This window comes from Meleagris gallopavo, chromosome 2 (assembly GCF_000146605.3).
Source record: "Meleagris gallopavo isolate NT-WF06-2002-E0010 breed Aviagen turkey brand Nicholas breeding stock chromosome 2, Turkey_5.1, whole genome shotgun sequence".
NCBI classification, from domain to species: Eukaryota; Metazoa; Chordata; class Aves; order Galliformes; family Phasianidae; genus Meleagris; species Meleagris gallopavo.
Genome location: NC_015012.2, coordinates 104,426,263 through 104,442,752, shown reverse-complemented (window position 1 = coordinate 104,442,752; position 16,490 = coordinate 104,426,263). Strand labels below are relative to the sequence as shown.

The 16,490-nt window shown below is 46.9% G+C and overlaps 1 protein-coding gene across 1 annotated transcript in view; it reads left to right on the top strand.

Moving 5' to 3' along the window:
• Positions 1 to 15,426: 15,426 nt before the first annotated feature.
• NCOA1 (nuclear receptor coactivator 1) overlaps positions 15,427 to 16,490 on the top strand; it is a 114,597-nt gene continuing 113,533 nt past the window's right edge. Inside the window, 1 exon segment of the mRNA XM_019613376.2 lies at positions 15,427 to 16,072. The gene's annotated coding sequence lies outside the window, so the exon portion shown is untranslated.

Genomic DNA, 16,490 nt, shown 5'->3' with positions numbered 1-16,490 from the left:
GGTGGAACTACACGAGCTTAAAGGAACCCAAACCATTCTGTGATCACTTCTCAACAGGCAGGGTTTGGTGGTTTGCAGGAGGGTGAATCCCAAACTATTGAAGGGTTTTGGGTACTCACCCACTCGCATTTTGGAACACATTTTGGTTTGGAAGACATTATTTTCTCAATTTTTAGTTATTTTTTTGAAGCACCAAGTGAGAACCAGCGAACCTATAAAAACACTGCCATCTTGATAGGGCATTCTTATATGGACAGCTGTACGCCCTGATAGGGACCACTAATGTGCAGTTGGTGGCTAGTTGTATAGCAAAAGGGACTGCTAACAAAATCTCTTTTTGGTAATGCTCCAGATCTCAGGGTAAGTTTCTGCCTTTATCTTCTGATGCATAGATAGGCTTGTTTGTTTTTTTTGCAGCATGAGTGGTTGTGTCAGCCTTTCACACACAACTGCTAACTTTCCCCTAAGTTATTTTTCAGCCATCCCTGATGTTGTGCCTCTGTGTGAGTAATCGTATAGAGGTGAAGCCCGGGCAGAACAAATTTATTGTTGCAGATTATGGGAAATTAAATCAAGGCGAACTGTGGAGCCTAGGCTTCAGAAATTAAAATCTCCAGTTGCTGACTCAATTAGAACGTAATTACTTGAGGTCCTGGCAGGAAAGAGGCAGTTTGTTTTCTCGAGCAATAGCGAGCTGAGAAGTCTTCTGTGAGCAGCTCTGGGTGCGTGATTTCCATGCAGGATCCCTTTGGATGCTCAGTGGGGCTCCCAAAGCACGGGCTGTCCTGTCTGACCTGCTGAGCCACTTTCTTCTGCTTGCAGCCTTGGGGCTACGCTTGGCATTTTTTTAAGTGGATTTGTTCAACGATTTTCGAGATAGAAATCCATATTGCAGCGTCCTGGAGCCTGCTGCAGTTTCGCTGTTGCCTTTCCCTGTAAAGATCCTTTTTCTTTGCTAAGTTGCCAGCAATAAACTCACTTCTGTTTTGTGTTAACGCATGAGATCTCTTTTTTAGGAGAACAAGATTTTAACTATTTTATTAACTGGTAACACAACCCATGCTGGCTTTCAATAAGAAGAAACAAAAGCAAAATTACCGGTTAAAGTGAGTAAAGCACCAAAAAAGAGTAGCGCATAAATGTGTTTAATATACCCGGTGCTGTAATGAAAAATTCTAATTGCAGAGTCCCTGTTCCAGAGCGTGAGCTGTGTTGACATTTAACTCCCAGGTGACTTCCCAGTGCAGGCAGCTAAGGGGGAAAAAAAAATAGAGACCTGCAAGCTGAGCAGATCTGACATAAGTAAGGCAGAAGCAAGTAGTTCTGAACATAAGGCTGCACGTTAAATTTGCTTTTCTTTATGCACCCAGAGAGAGATTCATATGGTTTATCTTACTGAAACTCAGGGATCTTGGTCGCATTGTTGTGCTGAGGATTTGGCACCCATAACATTCACCTGTATTAACCACACAAAATCCTCTGGCACGGGCAGGAGAAGATCCATCCGTGCTGCTCCGCGAGCTGTGTCCTTACAGCATCCTTCCTCTCCCATCTGCTGCTGACTGGCAAGTGTGACCTGTGCAGTAGCTCCGTTGGAACGAGGTTTTTATTTGCGTGCTTTTGCAGCAGTAATAACATGGTATATGAGAAGTAGATGGGCACTGCATTTTTGTTCTCAGATAACCCGAGCTGTTACATTCCTTTATTTTGTGAAATTGTTTTGTTGTATGTTCCCTTTTCTTTGCTGCGCTCTGCTTTCTGAAGCTCAACGTGTGCCTGTCCTGCTGTGTGTGGCATGGGCAGTACAACAGGCAGCGTCAGTGCCTCAGAGATCATAGAAAAGAATCATAGGATCATAGAATGGCCTGGGTTGAAAAAGACCACAATGCTCATCCAGTTCCAACCCCCTGCTATGTGCAGGGTCACCAACCAGCAGACCAGGCTGCCCAGAGCCACATCCAGCCTGGCCTTGAATGCCTCCAGAGATGGGGCATCCACAACCTCCTTGGGCAACCTGTTCCAGCGCCTCACCACCCTCTGGGTGAAAACCTTCCTCCTAATATCCAACCTAAACCTCCCCTGTCTCAGTTTAAAACCATTCCCCCTTGTCCTGTCATTATCCACCTTGTAAACAGCCGTTCCCCCTCCTGTTTATACGCTCCCTTCAAGTATAGGAAGGCCACAATGAGGTCTCCCTGGGTCCTTCTCTTCCCCAAGCTAATCAAGCCCAGTTTCCTTGACCTTTCTTCATAGGAGAGGTGCTCCAGCCCTCTGATCATCTTAGATCATTATTAGATGGATAATTCAGATATGATTTGGAGATGGGACCTGAGCTGCTGATTTGCAGTGGTGTCAGTGATGGTGATGGTGTGATGGTCTCCTGCTAAGGGATGCGTTTGTGGTGAAAGATTTGGTGGCCAGCTATGAGCGTGAAGGGTCAGGCCCAACAAAGCATGAAATAACCCCTGTCTAAACCCACAAAACAACCCCAATCCCACAGACAGCAGCCTGGTGAGAAGCTGAAAGCACTGTGGCTGAGAGAGCTGACTTTGGACTTGTTAGCCCTTGGGGTTACCTGGCTTTTTGATGTGTGTTTTTTTAGTTTTAAGTGGAATGCATTGGTTGCTGGTGTTGGTCAGTTTTGACTGCAGGTATTGCAGGAGGAAGAATGGAAACACTGAACTGGGGTTGAGATGAAACTTCTGGGTTGCTTTTAGTTTCCATCTAAAGAAAGGTAGATTCAACATAGGATGGGGAAAATACAAATGACTGGAGGAGGCCTTGAGAAAAGGATAATCTCAGCCTGGTAGTATGTGGAAAATCTCAGGGTGTATCCTCATAGGTGGGCATTGTATCATTTCAGACTTTTCCTCCTATCTCCCATGCTACGTGTGATTGCGTGAGCTCTGAGTGGTAGCAGCACTCGTGGTCCCTCCTTCACCAGCAGCCTCACGGTGCTCTGATCCAACTGCATGTCATTGACCATAGGATGCATCTACACTGAATGAAACAGAAGGGGAAATTAGTAAATAGTCTCAGCACAGCATTCCCGCTGCAGAGCCTCTTGTCTTGCCTGCTCGGTTTGTATGGTTCCACTACATCTGCATTACTACTGCCCTGATGAACAGACCTGCTAGGATGATTTCATATTCTTTTAAAGATGTAAAGTCTTTGAACAAGCCTAGAATTACAGTGATGTCAGGCTGCATTTTCATTATAGCTCTCATACTTTTTTTTTCCCCCTGCAACACCAGAAGTCAGAAAAGGGTAAAGAGAACATATTCTTGGCGGCTGAAGTGCTCGGCAATCTGGAGTTATTTATATGTTTGGAATGCAGAAGAATGCAATCGTAAAATATTAATACTGCTTTATAAAACACAAAGCAAAATTGTAGTTTTGATGCCGAGCAAAAGAAGAAATTTAGTTAGAAGACACCAAAAGGCTGAAACAAGGATGTGGATGGAGAGGCCGTCAGGAAAACTAGTGCGGTGGTGGAATGGCATCTCCAAGGGGTTCAATGCCTGGAGACAATTTGGGATGCCCCAGGAGCTCTGGTTCATTTGGAGCTGCTTGGGGGCAGGATCTCCTCTGCTCATGACCTTCTGCTTTGCGCTAAACAAAGATTTGTGCTCACGTTTATCATCGTGTTAGAAAATTCGCAGCAGTTCTGTATTGTCGGTAATAGTGCTTTTAAGTAGATTACATTATGGTGTTTACACAGTGTATTTGTCCTGGAGAATTGGTTCTGTCTCAGCCAGGCTCCGCAGCAACGTGCTGCTTGGCATTCTGGCCTTCTGACTTTGGAGTTCCCAAGCAAGTGCCAGGCATGTCATGGAAACAGGGCTCGCTCCAGGCTCATCACCTGTAGTTCCAGTTGGAGGAGAGGCCCAACAGTCAGGGAGGCCCTTTTCATCCAAAAACCAGCAGCAACTGAGCTGCACTGAGTTTCTTTCCGTGTGTTTTCAAAGAAGGCAAGAGCACTGCGGTAAGATTCCAGCAAGAAGTTGGGAAGAGATGGATGATTTTCAGCATCTGCTGTGGGTTTTGTGGGAAAGGAGCTGCTAAGGTAGGAAGTCCCGGGCATTCCCACGTTCTGATCAATGATGTAACTACTTCACGTCGGAACTTTTGGAAGCATAGTATTTTTCAAAAATGTCATTTCCATATAGTAATTTAGGTGATTGCATCCAATCCTCTTATTTTTTGCCTTCTCCAATTCTTGGCTAGAGCTCCCTTCCATCTCTGGGGGACGTGAACCCTTATTTTTATGTTTAAAAAATTAATATATTACTTCCTGTGCTCAAAGCCTAAAATGACAAGGATCCATATCTACACTTGTATGGAAAAAATGGCAAATTCTTCCACGGAAAAAATAATGTTTTGCAAACAACTTGGAACTGTTTTAGGGGTCAGGCCGGCTCATCTTACAGGCACACTGCCTCCCTTGGTGTTTAGGATTGGAAAGCTGTAGGCTGCTCTTTGTAGGATGGTGGCATGGAGTCTTCCACTTAGACGTGTGACCATCCTGCAGCTGGTAATCCATGAGAACACCTCAGGGGTCAACAAAATCCACTTGAAAGAAAATTATATAAAATGCCCTAGAAAGAGGAGCTTTCACTGTGTTTTGCTTCATATCCTGAAAGATCATACATCTATTTCTGTGGACTGGGAGAGAGAAGGCTATTTCAGCAGCTTGGCAGGAGAGCAGTGCCTTTTGGGGGAAAAGTACTTCATTTTGGGTAGGTGGTTCAAATTAGAAGTTGTATGTGCTGAGGGCAGTGAGGCGCAGGCTGCCTGGAGAGCTGTGGGTGCCCCATCCTTGGAGGTGCCCAAGGCCATTGGATGGCTTGGAAGGTGCTGTGACCCAGCTTGAATATTTCTCCCCGTGTGGAGGAGGTTCGTAAGCTGGGAAGCATTAATTGGGTTGCTTTAATGGAGGCAGCCTATACACAAATATTAGTGTTACAGAAATCTCAGGCCCGTGTTTAAGAATGCATTTGTTGGATGTCGCTTCTTGCTGATGTCAGTTTGTTGTTGTCCAAGAAATTAAACAAATTCTCAGTTCTTGACCTCTGCTCTTGCAAGAGAGGTCTTTATCTTTGCTTGATCTCAGCTTAATTCTCACATAATTAATGAAACATCCATTTGAGCTTGGGGCAAATGTTCTTCATTTCATCGGTTGGCTAAAGCAGAGCTGTTGGCTGCAGTCACATCTGCAGGGAGAGTTAACAAGTTCCAGGCACTCGTAGTGAGCCGCCATTTGCAGGGTATGCATGACTGTGAAACTGTACGGCTCGCATCCTGTGCTTCCCATGTTCCAGGCCATGTATTTCCTTGGGAATCAGATTTGCATGCCTCCCTTTTATTGCAGAATCATAGAATGGCCTGGGTTGAAAAGGATCACAGTGACCATCTAGTTCCAACCCCCTGCTATGTGCAGGTCACCAACCAGCAGACCAGGCTGCCCAGAGCCACATCCAGCCTGGCCTTGAATGCCTGCAGGGATGGGGCATCCACAGCCTCCTTGGGCAACCTGTTCCAGTGCCTCACCACCCTCTGGGTGAAAACTTTCCTCCTAAGATCCAACCTAAACCTCCCCTGTCTCAGTTTAAAACCATTCCCCCATGTCCTATCATTATCTACCCTCACAAACAGCCGTTCTCCCTCCTGTTTATACACTCCTTTCAAGTATAGGAAGGCCACAATGAGGTCTCCCTGGATCCTTCTCCAAGCTAAAGAAGCCCAGTTCCCTCAACCTTTCCTCACAGGAGAGGTGCTCCAGCCCTCTGACCATCTCAGTGCCCTCCTCTGGACCCGCTCCAAGAGCCCCACTTCCTTCCTGTGCTGGGGGCCCCAGGCCTGGACGCAGCACTGCAGATGGGGCCTCACAAGAGCCGAGCAGAGGGGGACAATCACCTCCCTCTCCCTGCTGGCCACCCTTTTTTTAATGCAGCCCAGAACACAGTTGGCCTTCCTGGCTGCAAGCACACACTGCTGGCTCATGTCCAGCTTCTCGTCTGCCAGGACCCCCAAGTCCTTCTTCACAGGGCTGCTCTCAAGATCTTTCCCCAGTCTGTATAAATACCTGGGATTGCTCCGACCCAAGCGCAGCACCCTGCACTTGGCCTTATTGAAACTCATTAGGTTTTCATGGGCCCTTTTCTAGATTCCACATGCATAAAGTTGCAGCCAGGCTATGTTAAGAGGTTTAGGCTTATTCATTAAGCAAATTGAGAAAGATAACATTATCTCCCAGTCTGTTATTTCCTATTTTGAGAATGAAAAGGAAAAAAGAACATGAGCCCCAAGCTCAGACCACATCCAAAGGGGCTGAAGTCTGCAGGAGGAGCCTTTGGAGCTGGTTCCCATCCTGTCTCCATAGCTGAGGCAGAACTGGTGTTGGATCCAAGTCCTTGCTCTCAGTAAGTAGTGTTTGCTTAGTATAGCTTCTGGGTGTTGGTGTAGTTTTCCTGGCTCACCCTCTGGTGGCTTTGTAATATGGATTCTTATTGACAATCACCACGTAGCCTCACTCTTATTCTTTATGCCGGAATTTCTCCGAGATGCTTTTCTCTGGTGGTGCGGATAGCTCGCCACAGGTCAGCTTGAACACTGCATTTCTACATGGAAATAGCTGCAACTATTATCCTTTAATCTGCTCATTTTAGGAAAGTTTTACGGTGAGGGCAGTGAGACACTGGCACAGTTTACCAAGAGGGACAGTGGAGTCCCTGCAGACAGCCAAGGTCAGGCTGGATGGGTTCTGAGCACTGGTGGAGCTGTGGTTGTCCTGTTCAGTGCAGGGAGTGGGACGGATGGCTTTTAAAAATCCCTTCCAACTCCCAAGGATTCTATGATTCTATGAAAAGAGTGAAAAGCTCATTTGCTGCAACACCACTGACAGCACCCAACATTTTTAGGAAGTGCTTTCAGTCAATTTCAGTGACTTTTAGGTGCTTTCAAGCAATTTCTTTTGATATGTGCTGACATTGTGCCCCCATGCAAACACCTCTTTGTATGGGTGATACTGGGTTGTGTGACAAAACCTCTAAGGAGTGAAAAAGAAGAAAAAATAAGTGAATACATCCCTTCAAACAGAGGAGCATCCTTGGAATATTTGTATATTTGTTGGTGTTTTCCCTGACCAGATATTTTTAGATTCCTGTGGTGTTCTGATCACAAGAGCTCTAGAAAAAGAAAAAAAAGAAAAAAAGAAAGAAAAAAAGAAAGAACCCAACTTCTTTTTTTCTCGAAGTGTGTTTTGCATACACTAGTATTTAGCAGTGTCTTTTATTTGGACTAGTGCCCTTTTGTCTGCGTGTATTACAGCTCTGTAGGCTGTTTTTTAAAAATCAGCATTTATCTGTATCTTCTTCTTAAAAAAAATGTCCTCATATCATAGAATCACAGAACAGCCAGAGTTGGAAGGGACTCCAAGGATCATGAAGCTCCAACCCCCGCCACATGCAGGGCCACCACCCAACCCTCCCAACTAATTTTAAACCACCACGTCCGAGGCTCGCCCGACCGGGCCCCCAGTGCCCCATCCAACCTGGCCTTGAACACCTCCAGGGACGGAGCAACTCAAGTGGGGAGGCTCAATTTTCACAGTCTCCTCATTAGAGGAAATGAGCTTTGATCTTCCAAACTCCAAGGAAAGCTTTTTTAACATAAGGGAATATTGATGTGGTCGAAACCTCCGGCTCCGCCGCATTCCACTAATCAGCTGCCCGTTGTGCTTGAGAACCTGACAAAGGAACTGTTTAGGGCCAGGCATCTCTGTGTGATTGCCTTGGACGCCATGGCACATGTCACCAAGATGATGTCTTCATCGCAACATCCGAGGTTTGCAATTATCCAAGTGCCTCTTTGGGATTTCAGCAGTCTTTAATGCATCTTGGCTGTGTGCCCTGGTAGGGCAAAGCTGCTGCGAGTGGCGAGGAGCCCATGGGTGTGAGGAGTGGGTGATCCCACAGCCATCCCAGTGAGCATCCCTAGGTGGGCCTGGGGGATCCCCCCACATTCACAGTGTAGCACGTGCCCATCTGCACAGCTCTGGGGTGACTCGCCTTCCGTGTTAAGAAATGATTCTCTCCAACCCAGAGATTAGGGTGCCTCTGGCACTTTTGGGAAGATAAGATTGCATATAATAGGGATGTGTAACTCATTTTCTGTCTTCTAATTCCAGTATAGCACACCCACAGTCCCAGTTGGGTGGGACTGAGACCTTGCGGGTGAACTAGTTGCCTGCCCTGCCTTACACCTGGGAGGATTTTTTTAATTGCAGAGTACAGGGGAGAGAAAGAAAGGTCAAAATGTGGGTACCAGAGGGGTAGGAGGATGAGAGCTATCAGGGTTTGGCTGCTCTGGGCACGTGAAGCAGTGCTGGCTGGCTGCTGAATGAGACAATTCCAGTGTGGAAGTCACGTTGCTGTTTTGTCTTGCACTGATGGAGCAGCTGACATCTGAGCTCCGCTCTTCCATCATGTGTTGGCATCCCCTGTGAAATAACATTTCTCTTTTTCGATAGAGCTTTTGAAATATATCTCAGAGGTGTTGCTCATCCTCCTCTGCTCTGGGCACAACAAACCAAGGGACCTCAGCTCCTCCTCCCACCCCTTGCCTGTACGTGCTTTACCATTTCATAGCCCTCCTTGGGATGCTCTCTTGCAGCTTTCTATCCTTATGCTGTGGTGCCCAAATTGTGTCCAGTCCTCCAGGTGAGGCCACACCACAGTATCATTTGTGTGCTGATGCAGATACAGCCCCAACTTGTAACATCTGGGATTATCTTCATCCAGTTGACTGTCTTCTCCACTAAAAGAATAAGATTCTTTCTCACAGCCTCAAATTCATGCTATCACTTTGCTAGCTGTCAGTATTAGCTTGATGTTTTATACAAACATCTACCATATCTCCCATTTTCTACCACAGTTCGTGTAAACTGTAGAAGTATAAAATTAAGTTTTACTTAAGACTTAATACATAATGTATATGAGCAGAAAAACAGTGGCTAATGGTATGAAATACTTAGAGGCAATAATGGAAAAATCTCTTAAATGCTTATAAACGGCTTTGGAAAAATAAGTGCTTAGTCCCATCCAGTCCTTGGTAACTTGCATGGAGGTAACCATGGAAATTTTATGTATGAAGCTCATCTCCAAAAGGCTGATTTTAACAGCGTCTCTTCCTGTAGTCCAGTGCTTAACAGCTCTTGCTGGCGTGTGGTAGGATATCAGAGTTGTCCATTCACATTCTGCATGTTTAAAAAATAAAGTTAAATCACAGAATGGCTTGGGTTGGAAGGGACCTCAAGGATCATGAAGCTCCAACCCCCTGCCATACGCAGGGCCACCAACCTCCACAATCCATAGCAGTCCAGGCTGCCCAGGGCCCCATCCAACCTGGCCTTGAACACCTCCAGGGATGGACGGGGCATCCACAGCCTCTCTGGGCAGCTGTTCCAGCACCTCACCACTCTCATGGTAAAGAATTTCCCCCTGACATCCAGCCTAAGTCTTCCCTCCTTCAACCTAAATCCATTTCCCCTTGTCTGTTATCTACCCTTTCAAAGAGTTGATTCCCTTCCTGTTAGTAGGCTCCCTTTAGGTACTGGAAGTTTGCAATGGAGTCACCCCACAGCCTTCTTTTCTCCAGGCTGAACAAGCCTGGCTCCCTCAGCCTGTCTTTGTAGGGGAGGTGCTCCAGCCCCCTGATCATCTTTGTGGCTCCTCTGGACCCTCTCCAGCAGCTCCCTGTCTTTCTTGTACTGGGGTCCCCAAACCTGGACACAGCACTGCAGATGGGGCCTCACAAGGGCAAACTCCCAAATGCTCCTCCAACCCACAGCTCGGGTTATGTGATAGTCCTGCAGCTTTGGCTGCCGATAAATGAAAGTCTCCCCACTGAAATGAAACACAGATGCCTTCCTCTGTGCCTGCTTACGTTTTGAGAATGTGACCAGGAGTTGGCCGGCAGGACCGCTGGTAACAGGGGTTGTTCTCAGCCACTGAACATCAGGAATGCTTGGGTTTGTAGGTTGAAGGCAAAGATATTAAGTCCAAATTGCACAGGACTACTATTTCGACTTCAGCCACTGGTGTTGATATTATTCACGTGATTTATTTTTGCTGCAGAAAAATCTCTTTCCTCCGGCTGTAGGAGCAGCAGCTAACCCTTTGATTAGCCATCTGTTAGCATTCCTGTCGTTTTCAGCTCTGTGACAGTTTTTCAAAGTCGTTTGTGTAGGAGACACTGCCGCTCTGCAAAGTGAAGCGAGCAAATCTCACAGTGCTGAAGGGAAGGTGTTGGTGTCGATAATTCTCATTTTGCACCTACAGAAGCTGAAGAAAGTACAGGCTTGCTTAGGTTCCTGTGCCTTCCTTCTCCCTTCTCTTTTAAGGGTGTGCTTTGATTCATTTTGCTGCTGCACAGACTGATAAAAGCCTTGCTGGGGCGAGGAATGGTGCTTACTTCCAGGCTTACTGCATGTGACACGTGTTTGTTTGTTTTGATAGAACTGTAATGTTTCTGCATAGGGAACTGCAGTCACAGTGCTCTCCTGCTACAATATCCTGGAAGTACTCTTGGAAGAGTATACAGAGAAAGTATAACGGATGCTTTAGTCAGAATGCACTTTTAATGCTCTCTTTCTAGTTATCTGAAAGAAGTGTATCATAGAATCAACAAAGTTGGAAAAGACCACCAAGGTCATCCAGTCCAACCGCTCACCTACCACTGCCCACATCCCTCAGTGCCACATCCCCATGGCTCTGGAACACCTCCAGGTTTGGTGACCCCACCACCTCCCTGGGCAGCTGTGCCACTGCATCACTGCTCTTTCCGAGAAGAAATGTTTCCTAATATCCAACATGAACCTCTCTTGGTGCAACTTTGGCTATTGCCTCTCCTCCTAACCGTAATTTCAGACTATCAGAATTTATGGGTTGAATGGAGGAATTGCCAGCCACGTTCAGGACTGTCAGAGACCTCAGGGTGCTCCCTCCTTCCCCATCCTTGTGCCTTCTGCCTGAGTATCCCCTGTTCTTACTGTGCTGCTTTTTCTGCTCAGCACCTTTTAGGACAAGGGTGTGCAGTCATAGAGCCCTCTCTTCAGCTGGTGGCTCAGAGATGTGGAGGCTGCACATTATGTGGGCTTGGAATGGATATTGGAGGTGACACTTGTGAATCCCTAGCTGTGCCGTTTGCTTGTCAGAAGAGGGCATATCAAATTCTGCCCTCAGTTGGAGACAGCAAGTTTTTCCAGGAGATGCAACCCGTACTGAAGTTTCTCCATAGAATCATACTGAGTTGGAAGGGACCCACACAGATCATCCAGTTCAACTCCAAGCTCCGCAGAGGCCACTCAAAAATCATCTCCAGTGAAGAACCTATTGGTATCATCACCCCCACTGGAGCTGTTCCTTGCTTCCAACCTCTCCTATTAGTGCTTCAGTGCATTATTTTCTCAGGAACTGCCAAATGTGTGTGACTGAGGAGTTGTTGGAAAAGGAGGAGGAAATTCTCCACTATAGCAAACCAATAAACAGATCGGAGCTGGGGCTGCGATTCTGAAAACAGTGTATTTCTGCTGGATAACGAGAAGAGATGTTGTATCCCAGGAACTGCTGAAATAACCCTTCTGTTTGTGTGCACTTTGATTTGTTTACCGTCTGCTTTTAGTTCCGAAAATGGGTTGCAGTGCTCAGGGAGCTTCACAGAAACGGGGCAGCTCTCAGTGCTGCTGGCTGCAGGTGGAAGCCCTCAGCCGAGCTCTCTGAAAGGGGCATTGGCAGCATGGAGCTTGGTGGAGGAAACTGCTTTCTCTGTTTGCAGGGTCCCATTCGGCACCATGCAGCTTACAGTTTGAAAGGACCTCTGAAGGCCGTCCAGTCCAGCTCCCCTGCAATGAACAGGGATACCACAGCTAGATCAGGTTGCCCAGAGCCTGACACAGCCTGGCCTTTAAAATCTCCAGAGATGTGGCTTCAACCACATCTCTGGGCAACCTGTGCCAGAGCCTCACCACCCTCACTCTAAAAGGCTTTTTCCTTATATCCAACCTAAATCTGCCTTCTTGAAGTACGAGAGATGATCAGATGTGGTCTGACAGTGGATGTCAGCAGCTGGGGCTGCCTGCAGGAGCCCACTGCTCACTGTTGCGGCACGGTTGGTCAGAGGGCGAAGCTGAAATGCTGACCAGTATTCCCAGTTGATGCTGGGAATCAGACGGAGCCAAAATCGTGAATGAAGATAAACTTACAGCAGCTTGAAATTGCTGATTTTTTTGTTTGTTTGTTTTAATAAGAAAGCTTAAATAAATAAGATGTGCTAGAATGTGTTGCCCAGAGTAGCTGGGGGTGCCCAAGGCCATGGATGGGGCCCTGGGCAGCCAGAGCTGGTGGGGGCACCCAGCCCACGGCAGAGGGCTCCGTGATCTTTAATGTCCCTTCCAACCCAAGCCATTCTATGATTCTGTGAAGCTTTCCACTTAACAACAGCTCATCTGTATAAACACTGGTTCTCTGTTCTCTTTATTAAAGATAAACCTTTAAATCTGAAGCAGCAGCGAGGCACCAGGCTGATGAGCACCCTGTCTGCGAAGCCTGGGCTCCGTGCCCTCCCTCAGCCTCTGGTACAGCACAAGGCAGGAGCTGCTTCCCAGCCTCGTTCCTTACCTGGAAGCCTTCTAGAAGCATTCTTACAGCTTTAAGTAATTTGGCTTTTGATAAAATCTCAGCTTTTTTTTTTTCCCCGAGTGCCGTACTGAAATAATTAAAAAGGGTAAACATGCATTTTAAACTGCTTGCACACTATTATGTTTTAATGTGTAGGAACTTAGCAGTGATGAAGGTTTTACTTTTTTTTTTTTACTCATTAGAATTCTCACAATTACCTCCTTACTACTGAACTTACTTTCTGTAGTCATAACTCCCTATCCCTACATTACACATACGTGGAATTGTGCGATTCCTTAATATATGGAGTTACAATCCCAGCATAATTGTTTTTGTAGTATTAATATGCTTTGTGTTATTTAATCGGCAGTCAGGGATTAGAGTCAGCACGGTGCTCCTGAGCTCATACCCAGTCTATTTATCTGAGCTATCTGCATTGTATAATAATCTCAGATGTGAGAAATGGGGGCAGAGAGAGCCATGCAGCTTTTCACATCTTGGAGTGCCGGTTGTTACTGAAAGTCATCTTTATTTCTTTTTTCCCCTTCATCATCCCAATATATTGAATCATTAAGGCATGACACTTAAGAAGTGTCAGAGAACATCCTAGAATTATTTCATCGGCTTTGCTTAGTGAAGTCTTTTGAGTCAGCTTCCTCACAACCTCTAAATTGCTTTTGGATATAACGAGCTCTGCCACAAGTTTGGATTCAATTAAGATGATGAGATACAGATCAGAAATCATAAGGCCATGGGCAGGGATGTTGATCCCATAGAAATGTGTCCACTTCATGGAATCATAGAATGGCCTGGGTTGCAAAGGCCCACAATGCTCATCCAGTTCCAACCCCCTGCTATGTGCAGGTTGCCAATCACCAAACCAGGCTGTCCAGAGCCACATCCAGCCTGGCCTTGAATGCCTCCAGGGATGGGGCATCCACAGCCTCCTTGGGCAACCTGGTCCAGTGCCTCACCACCCTCTGGATGAAAAACTTCCTCCTAATATCCAACCTAAACCTCCTCTGTCTCAGAGCACTTTGCCTCTTCCGCTTGGGCTTACATAGCTGCCACCATGACTTCTGCTGGCTGAAGCCATTAGTTTGGTGTGAGTTACATCTTTTTGTATGCACAGAGAGTTGCTAAATGTGCAAATGATGTGTTTGTGTTGTTGGTGTTGGCTGAGGACATCTCTGTGCTTCGTTGCTCCCTCTGGGGATGATATGAGAAGGGGATCTACCTGGGAATGCCTGTTGGGAAACTACTCTCATGGCATTTATAGAGTCACAGAACCATAGAGCCATTGGAGTTGGAAGGGACTTCTAAATGCCATCTGGTCCCACTCCCTGCACTGAACAGGGACACCCACAGCTCCATCAGTGCTCAGAGCCCATCCAGCCTGACCTTGGCTGTCTGCAGGGACACCCACCACCAATCTGGGCAACCTATGCCAGAGCTTCACTATTCTTATTGTAAAACACTTCATCTGTATATCCATGTTTTTCCCATTGTGCGGCATGACCTAGGCCCTCATGAAATAAGATGTGTGATGAAATTCCGAATTATTTTTTCAATTACATTTTGTTGTGGAAGAGAGCAAGGCAAGAACATCTGTCCCATGGTGTTTGTTACTAAATTCGTTTTAATGAGGGAATAGGAAGAAAGCAAACAGTTTAAAGAACAGCACCGCATACTTGTGATCCAGTGCACAGCTGTTGGTATCACAAAGGGTCAGTTTCCAACATCACTTGGTGTCTGAGCATCACTGTGGGTGTAGCTGGGCAGCCTGGTCTGCTGGTTGGCAACCCTGCACATAGCAGGGGGTTGAAACTTGGTGATCGCTGTGGTCCTTTTCAACCCAGGCCATTCTGTGATCCTATGATAGCTGTGTCACAGTGGTTCCCATGCAGCCCCATGTGCAATCATTGCCATTGAATAGAGAGATTAAAAAAAAAAAAAGGTAGAAAAGAGCAAAAAGTCAGGCCCACGTTGCTCAGAGGAAGGTTGTTCTTTGCAGGAGAACTCTGATTAATGATTTTTTTTTTTTTTGAAGTGTGGTAGCAGCTGGTTTTGTTGGAACGGGGAACTTGTGACAGCTTAAATTCCACTTTCAAACATGCGCCTTCTTTGCAGCACATGGAATTAGCATTTGCAGAGCTCTTCAGACCAGTTATTCTCTTCTGTACGAGATCATCTCTGCTAGATTACTTAGAGATAGCTCTAAGTATAGCCCTTTGGAAACGCAGTGCAATTTCAGCGTTTCCAACGAGCTGACATCAGGAAGGCAAGCAGTTATCACCCTTTGGCATCGGTGACAAAATAGTTTGCAAATGACAGTAGGATCTTGTTGAGATAGCTGTTGGGTTTGGAGGAAGAGGAGCCTGAGCAATGCAGGGGTATTAAGCTGTGTAAATAATTATTTGCGCGTATTTGGCCGGCAACCAGATTCGTCCTAATGAGAGAAAATGAATATTCTGGGAATGTGGAAGTTGTTCCAAAAATCAGGGTGATAGCTGAACTCACAGGGCTGATTCAGCCAGCGAGGGAGGAGGAAAGTCTGATCTAATCTATATCAGGAAGTTATTAAAAACTAATATGAAGTGTGCAGTTAAAGCAGTTAATGACTTGAGAGTTCTTGGCCATAAATCTGGTGGTTCTTTGGACCAGGAACAAGCTGTGGACTAATTTGGCAGTTAATAGCAAAAGGCAGTGAATGGGCACCCGGGCTGCTGGGCGCTGCGTGGATAGGAACGTGCTTTGGGTTTTGTTGGTTGGGGGACTTCCCCCCCCCTTCAGGCACACTTCTGCTTTCAGCCTGCCTCCAGCTCAGCTTTCTGCAGTAATTAGTGCAGTTCCTGCATTGCATGGTGGTCAGGCAGCTCCAGCGCCGCTCTCTGACACCTCACGGTTGGCACTTTGGGGTTTGGAGCACCGAAGGAAATTCTTAGCTCAGATTCCTGCAGTTTAAAGAGCAAACCGGAGTGCTGCTGGGTGTGCTGGAGGGTGAGGTGGGGGTTAGGGAAAGGTTCTGCCCCAGAGGGCGTGGAGCAGCTGCACAGGGCACTGGGCGCAGCCCCAATGCTGGAGCTCAGGGAGCACAGGGACACCAGCGTAGGGTTTGGGTTTGAGGGGTGATGTGTGAGGACAGCGGTTGGGCTCGATGACCCTTGTGGGTCCCTTCCAGCCTGAGATATTCTACGGTTCTGTGATTCGGAGCGTTCCAGCTGGGTGAATTCGGCCAGCAAAATGCTGTTGCAGGTTTGCAGCACCTGTGAAGTCTTGAGCTGGTTCGAAACGACGGTGATTTGCATGAAGATAAAAACTGGGAGCTCTGAGCCCTGCGTTGCGATGAGGCGGGTGAAAGAAGAGAAGCAGCAGTGCAGCAGCTTTATGGCAAGGTGAGCATTCATGGGCACACAAGTCGTGTGGAGTTCTGCTGGAACTCCATGCTCCCACCAGCTCGGGCTGCCCAGGGATCCATCCAGCCTGGCCCTGAGCTCCTCTGGGGATGGGGCACTCACAGCTCTCTGGGCAGCAGCACTGGCCTTTGAGTAAAGAGCTTCCACCTGCAGCCAGCCCCAGTCGTGCAGCGCTGCTGGCTCGAGCTGTGCCATGTGCTGGGTTCGTGGGAGCGCCTGGTTCTCTGGGATCAGATCAGTTCCTGGGTCTGGGTCTGTAACAGCAGGAGCAATCTGCAGATGTAACTTGAGTAATAACATTGCCCGTCGTTATTGATTTGGCTAAACTAACAAAGCCAATCCATTTCTTCTTCAGATTTCTTTTAAAACACATTTTACACTTTCTGCTTTTCATTTA